Source organism: Lynx canadensis, chromosome B1 (genome assembly GCF_007474595.2).
Source record: "Lynx canadensis isolate LIC74 chromosome B1, mLynCan4.pri.v2, whole genome shotgun sequence".
Classification (NCBI taxonomy): Eukaryota; Metazoa; Chordata; class Mammalia; order Carnivora; family Felidae; genus Lynx; species Lynx canadensis.
In genome coordinates this window covers 204,027,025-204,041,619 of record NC_044306.2, presented here as the reverse complement: position 1 = coordinate 204,041,619, position 14,595 = coordinate 204,027,025, and the positions used below count along the sequence as shown (strand labels likewise).

The 14,595-nt window shown below is 41.4% G+C and overlaps 1 protein-coding gene across 10 annotated transcripts in view; it reads left to right on the top strand.

Annotated features, from left to right (window-relative positions):
* Positions 1-14,595, top strand: part of ADD1 (adducin 1) — an 86,983-nt gene that overhangs the window by 15,183 nt on the left and 57,205 nt on the right. Inside the window, exon 2 of one of the 10 annotated variants that reach the window (XM_030314321.1) lies at positions 8,058-8,082. The exons of the other annotated variants lie outside the window; for them this stretch is intronic. The gene's annotated coding sequence lies outside the window, so the exon portion shown is untranslated. The remainder of the gene's footprint in view (positions 1-8,057; positions 8,083-14,595) is intronic. 10 annotated transcript variants of the gene reach the window in all.

Below are 14,595 nucleotides of genomic sequence, written 5' to 3'. Positions count from 1 at the left end.
AGGCACAGAAAAGCAATAGAGAGCCCTGTTTATTAACCACTACCATTGTGTGTGTTTTTTTTTTAGTAAGTCAAAGCTCTGTGCAGAGATATTTGTGTCATGTACAGCTGTACATTTTTGCAGCTTAGCAAGGACTTTGTGGTTAAACATGCTTTCCAAGATTTAAGAATATTTTAGTTAACAGGCCAATCTCATTCCCAGATGATACCATTAATCAAGTTATTGTTGCATAGAGCTTCAGGCAGGCAGCGAGGATTAGAAATGGTGCTCGAGTCTCATGAAATGAGCTCCCTTTAGTTTAGGCCTGTCTACTTGAGTAGGAAGGGATGTGACATTAATGCACTCATCTTTGGGGAACTAGTAACCCCACAATCCAGATACTCCCTATCTCAGTTTGTGTGGAGCATCATCTCCAGGGACTGAAGCACAATGTATTTTGACAGCATGAATATCAGGAATGACCTTGACTTAGAGAATCTGGAATATTTAATGTGCTGTGTTTTTGCCTAGGGTGTTAGACTGATTGTTTTAGAAACCAGGGAATTTCTTCAGGGAAAGGAAGCAGTTCTTTTCTAACTTTTAGTCAAGCGATGAAAGTATGAATTTTCTTTGTCTCTAGTTGCTAAATGATAATAGCGTTTAGGAGACTTTTTAATTCACCGAAGGTTTTTTTTTTTTTTTTAAACGTTTATTTATTTTTGAGAGAGAGAGGAAGCACGCAAGTGGGGGAGAGGCAAAGAGAGGGAGACACAGAATATGAAGCAGGCTGCAGGCTCCGAGCTGTCAGCACAGAGCCCTACACGGGGCCTGAACCTGTGAACCATGAGATCATGACCTGAGCTGAAGTTGGACGCTCAACCGACTTAGCCCCCCAGGCGCCCCTTACTGAACTTTTTAAAAAGACTTCCATCTACCAGGATTTGTACTGAGCATTGAGGAATTGAAGATAACAAGAACAGAGGTCCCACTTGTAGGGCTCATGGCTCTGCAGGTCAGAGAAGAAGCCCATGAGGCTGCACAGGTGCTCCTGCTCGCGTCTTTGGGAGGGACACGAGATGGATGCCTGTTAGGGCTGTTGGAATCATTGAGATGTTTCATGCTGCTCACCCACAGTTACTTTTATCATTTGTATCTTATAAAAATAAAGCTAACAGTTCTTGAAAATCTAACAGTTCTGTTTTAAAGTATATTTTAATTTTTCTTGGTGGATAATTTCCATTTTTATTGCTTCATAATACATTAGGATGAAGTAGAATCCTCATGAAAATAGTGCAGATTTTCATGACTACAACTATGGGAGATTGCCAGTACTTTTTTTTTTGTTATTTGTACATTATTTCAGCTTTTGAGGCCATTGACCCCAGATTTCACTGTGCTGTGAAAAAAGCCATGACATCATCTTCATTCCCAGTAAAAATCAAGGCTGCGTGTCGTTTGCCAGAGTGGATACATGAATTGCGTTTTGAGATGTGATATACATACATTTTTTTTTTTCCCTGTGAAAGGACATGTGGTTTGTGCTTTTAAACTCAGGTAATCAGCACATTTTTAGCTATAGCTATAATCTAACTTTCAGAGTTGTTTTAAGGATTAGAAAAAATAAATAAATAAAGCATAGGGAGGGTTATGGGTTGCTGAATGTGTGAAGTTTATTCTTTCTCTAAGTTCTTAGAAGTTGGTCACTTAAAGTGTTTAAGTCTACCTTTCTCTAAAAGTAGCTCTTTAGGGAAGCCAGTAGTTTTCAAGTATTATCTTTTCATTATGTGTGTTTAAAATTTCATTATGATTTTTGCTTTGGCCCATTAGTTGTTTATAAGTGTGCTTTTAAATTTTGAAATATATATGTTTATGTATACATATATACGTATGTATACATACGTATACATACATACGTATACATACATATTTAATACACATGTAAAAATTTTTAAATTTCTATTATTGATATGTTTTAATTGGATTGTGACCAGAGAAATGGTTTGTATTTTTAATTTATTTTTGAGAGAGAGAGAGCGCGCAAGCGTGAGTGGGGGAGGGGCAGAGAGCAAGGGAGACAGAATCTTTAAAAAAATTTTTTTGTTAATGTTTATTTTTGAGAGAGAGACAGAGTGTGAGTGGGGAGGGGCAGAGAGAGACGCAGACACAGCAGGCTCCAGGCTCTGAACTGTCAGCACAGAGCCCAACGTGGGGCTTGAACTCACAGACTACCAGATTGTGACCTGAGCCAAAGTCGGACACTTAACCAACTGAACCACCCAGATGCCCCAGGAGACACAGAATCTTAAGCGGGCACCAGGCTCTGAGCTGTCAGCATAGAGCCTGATGCGGGGCATGAACCCATGAACCGCGAGATCATGACCTGAGCCAAAATCAGAAACTCAACTGACTGAGCCACCCATGCACCCCGGAATTTGAGATTTAAAAAATTTCTATCCAGAGGTGAGGTTAATATTTATGAATGTTTTTTGTATTCTAGAGAGGAACATATATTCTTGTATGTATGTGTGTAAGTAATGTCTATACTCAATGTGGGGTTCGAACTCACTATCCCGAGATCAACACACTTCCAACTGGGCCAGCCAGGTGCCCCAAGTGTATATTCTTTAATTGTTTTTAGAGAGCAGCGAGGTGCAAAGTTCTGTATATTTCTGGAGATAAACTTGTTGATTATTCTTATTTTCTATTTACTGTTTACTGATTTTTTACTTCTTTGCCTATTAATAATTGAGCAATGTTTTAGTTCCCCATTATGATGGTAGATTTGTCAGTTTCTCTCTGAGTTCCAGCAAATTTTGCTTCATATGTCTCGAGACTATTTTATTATTATTTTTAATCTTTCTCTTGAAATGAACTTTTTATCATTATGGAGTGGCTTTTTCTGTCCCAAGTAAATGCTTTTATTTTCCATGGTCTTTTTTTGGTTTCATATTAACACAGAAACTTCAGCTTTCTTTTGGTTGGTGTTTGCCTGGAATACCTATTTTCATCCATTTACTTGCAAACTTTTATGTTCTGTGCTTATGCTTTATTGATATATTTGTTTTTGCTTTATTTTTCCTTTGGTGGATACCATAACAAATTACCTAAAACTTGGTACCTTTAAACAACAGAGATTATTGTTTTGTAGTTCTGGAGGCCAGAAGTCCAAAATGAGTACCATGGAACTGACGTCAAGGTGATGGCAAGGCTGTAACTTCTCTGGAGTTTCTTAGAGGAGAATTTGCTCCTTGCCTCTTCTAGCTTATGGCTGCCGGCGTTCGTTGGCTGTGGCCGCTTTGCTCCAGTTTCTGTGTCTCTGGTTCTGGTCCCACCACCCTCTTGTCTTATAAATCTGTAGTCACATTTCCTTCTGCAGTTCTTTTTATTGGCAATTGCATTTTGGTAATCCAGGATAATCTCATCATTCCAAATCTATAATCACATCTCCACAGTCTTTGTCATGTAAAATAACATTTACAGGCTCCTGGGATGAGAACTAATGTCTTTGGTGACCATTATTCAGCCTACCACACTAATTGTAATTTCTGTCTCTTAACTGGCATAATTTAGTATGGTTACGTTTTTCGTGATTCTGATAAATTAGTATTTTTTCTATCATTTCACATTTTGTATTCTTTTTTAATTAACCAGGCAAGCCTTGATTCTAACTTTCTATTTTCATTTTTAAATGTTTGTTTATTTTTGAGAAAGAGAGAGAAAGAGAGGGAGAATCCTAAGTAGGCGCTGCACTGTCAGCACAGAGCACCACAGGCTCCATCCCACAAACCGTGAGATCGTGACCTGAGCCGAAATCAAGAGTCAGACCCCTTATTATTTTTGAGACAGAGAGAGAGAGAGAGAGACAGACAGAGAGAGAGAGAGAGCATGAATGGGGAAGGGGCAAAGAGAGAGGGAGACACAGAATCTGAAGCAGGCTCCAGGCTCTGAGCAGTCAGCATAGAGCCTGATGTGAGGCTCGAACTCATGAACCATGAAATCATGACCTGAGCTGAATCCAGACGCTTAACTGACTCAGCCACCCAGGCCCCCCCGCCCATGGCATTTCTGATTTGTTTTCCCTTGAGATCATTTTTTCTTTTTTAGAAGTTCCTTTTCTGCAGGTCTGTAGATGGTACTGTTGTTTTTGTTTATCTGAAGTGACTATTTTCACACACATTCTTAAGAGATAGTTTTGCTTGTTATACAAATCCAGATTGCCGTTTATTTCCTTTTAGCATTTTGAAGATACTCTATTCCTCCACTTTTGTTGTTTCTGTTACAAGCTTGCCAGTGTCTAATTGTTATTCTTTTGTAGATGATCTTTTTTTTTTTTTTTTTTGCCTTTGCTATTCTATAGATTCATTACTGTATGTATAAGATATGTATTTTTCTTTATTTTGCTTGGTATTTGGGGATTTGTGTCTTTCAGTTAGGTAAAATTGTTACCCATTCTGTCCTTGGATATTATATTGATGCTTCACTATTCTTTTTGTTCTTGTTTTTATTTCATAATCACAAACTTAAATCTAATCCAGCTAGACTTGGAGGTGGGTAAGGATAATAAGGGACCCATAGAACTGCAGCAGAAGCACAGAGATTATAGGATATTTCAAGCAGATGGGGGTGAGGGGGTGCTCTTCTGAGCTACAAGAGGAATGGTGTGGTAGTTAAGATAAAAGGTAAAACACAAGTCAAATTTATTAGATTTGTCCAGTCAGCAGTGGTGTTCTTGCTGGTCTTGCCATTTCTGGACCCAAAGTACTCCATGGCTTCTACAACATTCATGCCGTCTTTCACTTTGCTGGAGGCCATATGCTTGCCATCCAACCACTCAGTCTTGGCAGTGCAGATGAAAACTGGGAGCCGTTCGTGTTGGGTCCAGCATTTGCCATGGATGAGATGCCAGGACCTGTGTGCTTCAGGATGAAATTCTCATCATCAAATTTCTCCCCCTAGATGGACTGGCCACCAGTGCCATTATGTTGTGCGAAGTCACCACCCTGGCATAAAAATCCCAGAATAATCCTGTGAAAGCAGGAACCTTTATAACCAAATTCTTTATCCCCAGTGCTCAAAGCACAAAAGTTCTCTATTGTCTTTAAAACTTTGTCTGCAAACATCTTGAAGGAAATGTGGCCCAAGGGCTCATCATCCACAGTGATGTCCAAGAACACAGTGGGATTGATCATGGCTGGGCCACACGGGCAGGCTCTGGGGTGGCAGCATCTGCAGACTCTTCACTATTATTATCTCTGCCTGTAATTCCAGCAAATGTGTAGTGGACTTTCTTACTCTGTCTCTTCTGACATAGTTTGTATCAACTTGTCTCCCCGTGTTGGTCTCTGGGGAATTTTTTCAATTCTGTCCTTTTTTTTTTTTTTTTTAATGTTCATTTATTTTTGAGAGAGAGAGAGAGAGAGAGAGAGAGTGCACGAGTGCAAGTGGGGGAGGGGCAGAGAGAGAGGGAGACACAGAATCTGAAGCAGGCTCCAGGTTCTGAGCTGTCAGCACAGAGCCTGAGATGGGGCTCGATACCCGTGTGAGATGATGACCTGAGCTGAAGTTGGAGGCTTAACTGACTGAGCCACCCAGGCGCCCCTCAAGTCTGTCTTTTAATTTACTAATTCCTCTTTATCTGTGTCAAATAAAGCTGCTATTAATTCATTAGTTGATTTGTAAAGAATTTTTTTCTGTATTCTGTTTCTGGAAATTCTGTTTGGTTTCTTTTTCAGCTGCTCATTTTTGATAGTCTCTGAGGCTTGTCCTATTTGTGGTTATTTTTTGAACATTTTGTACATAGTTGTTCTGTGTTCTGTGTTCTGTATTAGTATCTGAAGTCTTTGAGGGCCTAAACGTATGGTTTATTGTTTCTGATGATGGTCACTCATGGAGATTGTTTTTGGGTTTGTTGAAGTTTTGACTAAGACCTTATATTTGGTTGACTTTAGCCTGGGGAAAACCTGGGGATCAACGTTGAGGATGTTTTTCCTGTGAGGACTGCATTTACTTCTGTCATGAGTCAGGGTCACTGCCCTCCTGAGACCATTCCACTCTCTTCAGAGTTCATTAGCTCATTAGCTCCTTCTTTTGTTTGCCTTCAACAATGCTCATTTTTGGTATTTGACCTTTGGTAATGCTGCCCCTTGTGAGTGATTCCCATTTGGAGTTACTAGTTTCATTCTCAAGGTTTGGGGCCTTTTTTGTCTGTTTGTTTGTTTAGTCCTTGGAGGTTTCATATATTTCTTATGTGTGAATTGCATTTGATTTTATGGAAAACCTTATTGAGTGGTAGGGCCTCTCAAATAATGGCCTTACTTGATCTCCAGGTGGTAGTTACTAGTAATGGAAATAGTGGTTGTGAATGTGGAATAGTGGTTTAAAACTTAGGAAAGCATATTCAGTATGAGGTGATTGTAAAATGCACACTTTTGAGGGTTAGTGTAGTGAGATGTGTTGGCGTTCCTGGTGTAGGAGGAGCTGGCGCTAGCTTGGCCAGCATGTGAGACTTTGGTAGTAAAGTCACGACTTTGCTCAGTTTTATCATCTGTAAAGTGACTGGATGACTTTTAAATTTCCTTCTGGTGCTAAAAATTTACTCTTCTAAGGTTTTGTCTCACTGCCCTTTTTTCCCCTTTTATTAATAAGCATTGTTTAAGGTCTGTGCTCCAAGTACTGTGTTGGGAATGTCAGAAGGTGAAGTGGTATAGTAGCTCCTGCCTTCAGTAAGCGTGCAGTCTCGCTTTTGTATTAAAGATTGACAGTACAGAGCAGTGATGCCCGCTGTCAGGGAACTCTCAGCAGTGCTGAGTTCACTCATTTAATCTTAAACCAGGGAGGTAGATAATGCTGTCGTTCTCATTCTACAGATGAAAAAACTACAGCTTATATAGAGAGATGAAGAAACGTGCCCAGGGATGACCAGAGCTAGTACGTGGTGGACTGAGATCAGTATCCAGGTGGTCTGGTCCTGGGGTCTGCACTCTAATGTGAATTCAGTGGGGCTTATAAATCGGTTAGCATTGAGAGGCAAATGGAATTTTGTTGACGACCCAAGCCAGGTTCTTTCTGTACCAGTTTTATCAGATGGATTTTGGAAATACAAACAGCATAGAGTACATTGAAGTTCACTTAAATTTGTTTAGTGAAACAGATGGTTAGTTGGCTTATCTTTAGTGCCTCACCCAGCCTTGTTTTCAGAACCACACCCATCAGTTTCAGTAAGCCACACCAGAATGTTGGTTGAGGGATGGAGTTAAAGTGAGAAATCTCAATTAATTAGTGCTACTGTGTGTTGATACAGATAGAATACGGTAGTTTTTTAGTTAAAATATAAAAAGATAAAATGAGTTTATAATAGAATTAACTTTTAATTAAAATAATGTGTTTTAACATTTAGTTGGTTAAACCTAATGTTCTTGAAGTTCTGAAGTGAATTTTTTGGCATATTACTTTGGTATTCCCATTAGAAACTAGATAATTAAAATAGTTCCTATTTATCGTGTATCCACTGTGTCAGACATTGTGCTAGATATTTTACATTTATTGTTTCTGATTGCCCCAACAACCTTGGGACATGTGACTTGAGGGTATTTCCTTATAGATGAGGCCACTGAGGTGCAGGTCAGGTGGTGTAGATGGGAGGAAGCGGTGGGGTGCTCTTGCCCCACAGCTCGCCTGTGTGTCCCTGGCCCTGTCGGGAGGGAACCACACTCATGTGTCTCTGTGGAGAGGCGATTATCGGCGATGAGATAACTGGAAAACATCATTCATGAAAATAAAGTCCAGATGGATTAAGGACACATGTTTATAATTATAGAGACTGTGGGGAAAGCACGATAGCATGTTTATCAGAGATGATTCCTGAAAACTGTCTCGGAACATTTGTGGGACTTGCGTCTGTGAAGGAATGAGGAGTGTCTCTTAAAGAGAAGAGTTCAGAGGGAGAAGTTTGCAGACCTCAGTATACAAAATATTAAAATATTCATTGAAAAATAAAATTATAGAAAGTAATAGTCTGGGGAATCAAATATGACAAAAAGTCAGTAGGTATACTATTTTTTTTTTTTTTTAATTTGTAGGAGTAACTACATCAGGAGTTGAGAGGTAGGTGGACAAAGAAATTAATAGACCCTGTGGGAAATTGGAGACGTAAACAAACACAGGGAAGACATTCATCCTCAAGTAGAGGTCAGAGGAATGACAAAGCAGCCACTTCTGATCTACGATCTACCGGAGCGGTGAAATCTCAGTGATCCCTCTGTTTCCTTTTCAGAGTCTGTGAGTCAAAAAGGAAGTAAAACTTAAAAAAAAAAAATTTTTTTTTTTACATTTTTATTTATTTTTGAGAGACGAGAGAGACAGAGCACAAGTGGGGGAGGGGCAGAGAGAGAAAGAGACACGGAACCTGAAGCAGGCTCCAGGCTCCCAGCTGTCAGCACAGAGCCTGACGCGGGGCTTGAACCCACAAACTGAGATCATGACCTGAGCTGAAGTCGGACGCTTAACCGACTGAGCCACCCAGGCGCCCCTGGAAGTAAAACTTTATATTTAATCCTAACCCATTTGGGGGTTTCTTTTACTGTACACTTTCCATTGTCAGGTTTACCTTTCAAGCAGTTGTTTTAGAGACACAGTTTTCTGCTATTTCATTTGGCAACTGCATTTGAGCTCCCACCCCAAAAACTAGCAGTTTTTGAAGGGGTCACATTTTCTGGGATGTTTATTTAAAAAACTTTTTTTTAAAGAGGTTAGAGTGGGAGAGAGACAAAGCATAAGAGTCTCTTAAAAACGGAGAACAAACTGAGGGTTGATGGGGGGTGGGAGGGAGAGGAGGGTAGGTGATAGGTATTGAAGAGGGCATCTTTTGGGATGAGCACTGGGTGTTGTATGGGAACCAATTTGACAATAAATTTCATATATTAAAAAAAATTAAAAATAAAAAAACTTTTTTTTTTTTTAAACATTTATTTACTTTTTGAGAGACAGAGACATAGTGTGAACGAGAGAGGGACAGAGAAAGAGGGAGTCACGGATTCCAAAGCAGGCTCCAGGCTCCGAGCTGTCAGCACAGAGCTCCAAGGTGAACTGCGAGATCATGACCTGAACCGAAGCCGGACATTTAACCAACTGAACCACCCAGGCGCCCCTCTGGGATGTTTATTTTATTTGCCATGTTACAATTATTTTGAGCGTACTTTGCATTTAAAAAAAATTTTAATGTTTATTTGTTTGTGAGAGAGCGTGAGTAGGGGAGGAGCAGAGAAAGAGGGAGACAGCATCCAAAGCAGGCTCCAGGCTCTGAGCTGTTGGCACAAACAGCTGCTTGTGCCAACAGCTCAGAGCCTGATGTGGGGCTCAAACTCATGAACTGAGAGATCATGACCTGAGCTGAAGTCAGACACTTAACCGACTGAGCCATCCAGGTGCCCCAAGAGTGCCTTGCATTTTTACTGGCTTGTTAAAATAGGCTGTAGTTTTTCAGAAGGGTTCTGAACTGTTGTGTGGAAATAATTTTGAAGTATAGTATGCCATGCTTTTGGGACCTGAATAGAATTGCCTCCCCTAAGTAAACAGAACATTGCTATTCATTTGAAGCTTGGATCTGAACACTTTGGTGGGTTGTTTCTATTTTATATAACCACAAGAAGAACAGGCTGTGAAACCAAGGCTCAAGATTTTCCTAGACACAGTATAAAATACTTGGGAAAGAATGAATTATTTGCTCATTTCAAAGCTGGGTTGTTTAGGTTAATAGTGCTAGTATTATTCAGGTATTAAATGAAATGGGATGAATGAAAGGGATAAACTTTGTTTTCTCCTTTGAAAAGAGCAATTGGCTTCTGCTGGGCTTAAATAGGATCTCCTATGGGGATATACTATTAATGTTCACCCTGTATCTTGCATTTCTTCTACAGTTCCAATGGCCACTTAACGTGTCTGGGTAAAATCAACAGTAAGTGGTTTCCAGAATGTGACTCTTTTCGACTGTCCTCCAAGTTGTTTTTTCCCTTGAATTAAAAAGGTTTTATTTCTAAAATTTTAATCAATAGCCACATGATTTTAAGGTTTCATTCATTCATTCATTCATTAAAGTAGGCTCCACACCCATCGTGGGGCTTGAACTCACAACCCTGAGATCAAGAGTCACGGATGTGCTCTACCAACTGAGCCAGCCAGATGCCCATGATTTTAAGGTTTTAAATGCACCTATGCAGGGGTGCCTGGGTGGCTCAGTCGGTTAAGCGTCCGACTTCGGCTCAGGTCACGATCTCGCGGTCTGTGAGTTCGAGCCCCGCGTCAGGCTCTGGGCTGATGGCTCAGAGCCTGGAGCCTGCTTCCGATTCTGTGTCTCCCTCTCTCTCTGCCCCTCCCCCGTTCATGCTCTGTCTCTCTCTGTCTCAAAAATAAACGTTAAAAAAAAATAATAAATAAAAGCACCTATGCATATACAGATGTTAAATAGTTCTTGTTTTTAGCCATTTTGTTTTCATTTTTAACGCAAAGGGGTATGCAAAGATTACAGGGTTTCCTTCAATCCCAACATATTTAGTACTTTTTAAAATAAGGGGTTTATATTTGAGAGCTGTTGACATTCATTTACGTACATAAATGATTCTAGAGAATTTTAACTACCAAAGGTTGATTTGTTCAGTATTTATTAGTATTAAGTATGTTTTATTATATTTGAGGGTTTTGAAAACCGGCAATTTTATTAATCAAAATATTCAGTTAACTAGATCTTTCTGTTTAATAGCCACATCTGTCTACTCAGTAGCTTTAGGGAGTTCCTCTGGTATGCATTCCTCTGAAAGTCTGGATCTGGCTTGGTGGGTGAGATATGAACAATGATGCCGTCTGTGACCGAGGGACGGTGTTTTCAGGCACCAGCTGTCATGATTACACTGGCAGGTGCACGGGACTGCATCAAACAGACATCGTGTTGGGCATGTCATGTTCACTCAACAATTGTGCGAGGTGGATATTATTATTGACCCCCTTCTAACCATAAAAAAACCGAGGTACAAATAGTGAGCTTGCCCAGGACACCTTCTTAGTAGTATCTGGGCTGGAGTTTGAACCCTGGTGACAGTCCTCCCTTCTTCCCATTAAGCGTCGCTGTCCTCTCCACAGTTGTGGGACCTGAGGGTTGTCCACTCACAGTCTTTCTTACCATATACTGCCTCCCTTAGAATATTGATTCCAGGCAGATTCCAGGTGGAGAACAGAGCTGTGGGATCACACAGAGCTAGCCGAGCAAACAGCCTGTTCTTATTTCAGCCAACAGATACTAGGGGTTGTGGAGCGAAGGAGCGGATGACAGAGCCTCTGTCTAGCCATGTTGGCCTGTCACTGTTGTGTACTTGTCACAGCTGCAGTGATATTTTGTGCACGCCGTTTGAATAACTTGAAGTGTTGCCCGTGTCTTACATACTGCTCTTAAGATCATTTTTATGACTAAATACTTCTCCATCCTACTCCTCTGTAACTATTAAACTCTTCCCCCTGATACCGATTAATGTACTTTTTGGGGGAAACATTCTCATGCTAGTGTTGTTAGATGGTCCTTCCTAATGTGTTTAACTAGGTTGCAGAGTGGGTTTTTTCTTCCTCATCACATCTGTATAGAATTTTCTATACTTACACGTGTCTGGCCAACCTGTGCCTCCTATCTTGCTCGGCTGGATCTTATGCAGTGTTTATGAGCCTCACTGTATTACCATGCACACTTAGTTGTGAGGTCTGGAATTCTTTCTTATTTTCCGGCCTCTGGGAGTTACACTTGCTTGAATCTTCAAATTCAAGCTAGAGACACATAGAGCTCCTGGCCTTGCTTTGTATACCGACTTTGGGAATTGACGTAATTCTTGGAAATGTAAAACCCAGGCACCTCAAAACACAAAACCCAATTTGATATACAGATTGTCCACTTGCTGTCCTTGTGAGTGGCAGGTGGAGATTTGGAGCCTGTTTAGCTAGCTGCTTGCGTCCCCAGAGTCTCTTGAGTCATATGTCAGTTGTGATTAAATGAAGCAAGGTGACGGCTTTTCTTACAGTCAAATGCTCTAGCATCCAAATGCTTATATTAGCATTACCAGTCCAGAATGTTAGATTGGACATGTCTGTCTGTCTGTCTCTCCCCCTATATTTATGTGTATAAAGTGTGAGTCTGTAATACAGGAGTAAACGGTACAGATGAACCTCTTGCCCTATTGGGTTTATATTCTAATAGTGAGATAGGAATACTAATTTCTGACAGTGATACTAATAACGAACATTTGAATACTTCCTATGTGTCAGATACTTGTTTCCAAGCATTTTACATGCATTGAGGTGGTACTGTTGTTAAGCCTTATTATTTCACACGTGGGAAATGAGGCCGAAGAAGTTAAGAAATTTTCCCAAGCATACAGAGTCGGTAAGTGGCTGAGCTGGAATTTGAACTCAAGCAGTCTGGCTCCAGAGTCTGTGCTCTAAAAGTGGTGATGAGTGCATTGAAGGCAAAGAAAACCCAGGGTGATTTGAGAGAGGTGGGAGTAGGGGCTACTCTAGGGTGGGCAGGGAAACTAATCTCAAAATTTATAGGTGAAATTTGACCCAAAACTTGCTGCTAAAATAAGGAGTAAGACACTCAGCGAAGCTGGAATAAGTTTGTCGTGGGCAGAGAGAAGGTAAGTGTAAAGCTGTCAGGCAGGAAGGGGTTGGGTGTGTTTGTGGACAGAAGAGAGGCTAACGTATCTGGGACATCACGGCAGAGAGATGGCTAGGGGCCAACCTTGGAGGGTCCCTGCCGGCTCTGGTCAGGATTTCAGACTTTATTCCAGGGGCTGTGGGAAGCCATTGGTGGGTATTAAGCAGGGGCAGGACATGGTTTGATTATATTTTTATGAAGAACAAGTTACAGGAGTTTGAGGGTAGAAGCAGGGAGAGAAGACTAGGGGAAGATTAAGAGTCCTGTTTGGGACAAGTTAGGGTTGAGTGGACCTTTTCGTATCTTTGTTTGCTTATTTACCAGAATGTAAAGGAAATATTTTAGTGCTTAAAGAAAATGATGAGAAACAGACTCTGTTTTATCCCCAGGCAAATGCCGGTCCTCATTCCTGGCCTTGGCTCTGGCTGTCCCTGTGCCTGGAGTGTCTGGATGCCCTCACCATTATGGTGAGGGTGATGTCACCTTCCCCAGAGTCCTCTTCCGCCCTCCTCCTTGATGTTGGACCTGCTCCCCACCTCCTTGTCCTCTTGGCCCCCTCCCGTAGCACTTCTCCCCTTCGAATGCACCATGCCACTTACTCATCGTGCCAACTGCCTGGCCCCTCTGCCAGGGTCTGTCACTTCTGTCTGCGGGCTAAGTGCAGAGCCTTTTCAAGTTGGGATTGTCCCCTCCACTGCAGTAATGTCTTGTCTATTGAAATGGCACCATTTTGCAAAGTAAAAACTGATGAGGGTATGCAGTTTGAGGCATAATTTTCCTTTGTCTGAATTTGGTTTTGACCTCTTTTTGGTTTATGGTTATTAAGGCTTTTCGTAATTTCCCCTTTCAGATATCAACCAGAATTTTTAAAGACTTCAGAGGTTTTTGGATGTTAACATAGTGATAGTGATAATGAGAAATAAATTATGTGTGTACATGTGTGTCCCAGGTGAGTCCAGTGATCATAGCTGCTTGTTAATGTGCGTGCCCTGTCTGCCAAACACTGCTAAATGCTCTCCAGACAGCATTTTGGATTCTTACAATATCCCTCAAGGTTTCCATCACCACATCCAGTTTATAGATGAGGAAACTGAGTCCCAGAGAGAAGTTAAAGCAGCTTGTCCAGGATTACACAATTCGTAACTCTCACTTGGCCTTGATTGACTCTAGACATACACTAGGCTGCTGCTCTCTGCCAGTGATTCCCTGTGTGCCGAGTCTTCTACTTTTCTGATCCTCAGGTTTCCTGCTTTTAAAATGAAGGGGTCAGGGGCACCTGGGTGGCTCAGTTGGTTGACTGAGGTCAGGTCATGATCTCACGGTTCGTGAGTTTGAGCCCCGCGTCGGGCTCTGTGCTGACAGCTCGGAGCCTGGAGCCTGCTTCAGATTGTGTGTCTCCCTCTGTCTCTCTGCCCCTCCCCCCATTCATGCTCGGTTTCCCTCTGTCTCTCAAAAATGAATAAACAAAAAAAAATTTTATAAAACAAAGGGGTCAGAGTTAAGGGGTCTACTGCGGAGACCTTTACAACATTGAGTCAGAAAGGCTGTAAGGTCCTCATGTCTGCTGTGCTGCCTACTAACTCCTCAGGTTAACACACTTAAGGATGACCTCCTGTGCCCCAGACAGCAGGGCGAGATGCTGTTAGACCACGAAAATTCATAAAGCCTGGTCTGTCTCTCCCCATTAGCAAGCTGGACCATGTCCCCTAATAGCGACAGACTTCAAGGCCAGTGCGATTAGTGGCCTGTTCTTTAGCGCTAAGCCTTGTCTGTCATTCTCTAACACTGAAGAGCATTCTATTTGCTTCCTTAGAGAAGGAAGTGACCTTTGGTAACTTGTAGGGCGGGAACTCCAGTGCTTTTGGCAAGATGGAAGTCATGGCTGCAAACTAGAGCCAATGTGGGTTTAAATAAATACTCCCGTTTTA